The sequence below is a fragment of the Penaeus monodon genome, chromosome 19, assembly GCF_015228065.2.
Source record: "Penaeus monodon isolate SGIC_2016 chromosome 19, NSTDA_Pmon_1, whole genome shotgun sequence".
NCBI lineage: Eukaryota > Metazoa > Arthropoda > Malacostraca > Decapoda > Penaeidae > Penaeus > Penaeus monodon.
In genome coordinates, this window is record NC_051404.1 from 40,093,508 (window position 1) to 40,094,586 (window position 1,079).

The following is a 1,079-nucleotide window of genomic DNA, read 5'->3' on the forward strand; positions in this document are numbered from 1 at the left end:
GAAAAGTAAAGTTTGGTATATTTATGCATAAGGTGTAAGTGCTAAACCATTGTCTGGTCTTAATTACTATTTTTTTGGAATGTAAACAACCTAAACTTCTGGAGTGATTGTCTCTAGAAAAGAAAATATAAAAACTTGTTGCTTCTCGTTTCCACTGTACAGTGGTTCTAACTTTGCTGATGGGCAAGACTGTATGAATTTTATAAACGAGCAAGTGTTGAGGAACTGTCTGGATGTTTTTAGTGCTTCTGTATGCTTTATTTTCATTGTCTAATCTCCTCCATAGCTTGAAATCTGTATATATATTGATGTTTGTAGTATTAGGTTGGAATATTATTTCTGATAAATCAGTTGTTTAATTTCATATCAGAAAAAAGTTAATGCAAGATGTGAGGGGTTATAATAATGGAATAATTTTTGACATAAGAAAGATTTTAAGCCATTGCCAATTTTTTATTAGTTTCTCAATTTTTTTGTGTTGAATAAATGCCATCTTTAAAAATGAAAATTTCAGACATGTTTATCACCACATGTAAAGCAAAAAAAAATAATAAAAATATTTATTTAGTAATACTGTATTAATTGCAGTATGACTTGTATAACAGTCTTTGTGTATTTATAATGCAATATGGAATATTAAAGTGAAACTTGATATTGGATGTTTGTTTAGGAGCCCTTATTCTAAGACAAGTAGAAAAAATATAGAGGTATTAAAAAAACTGTGCTTATTGTACACTTTTATATTATTTAGCTAATAAACATTTCATTACATTTGGCTCATATTACACAAAATAGTACATTAATTTTATTAAGATTAAAGACAGGGAAAGGAAAATATATGTAGTATGTCAAATAGTATGATCCCCTGGTAAATTCAAATTATGCTGGCTGAAACCACCTTTTATAAATTTGATTGTGGTATTGTATTCCCATTACCAATTTTGCAGATTGTGGGACAAGCACCATTCATGTGTATCTACAATAGAAAATGGACAATATGTCTTAAAGAAAAGGAAAGTTTTTATACCTGGTGTAAGCTTCCCATGGGGCATGTATTAACAGCCCTGGGAATATCACCC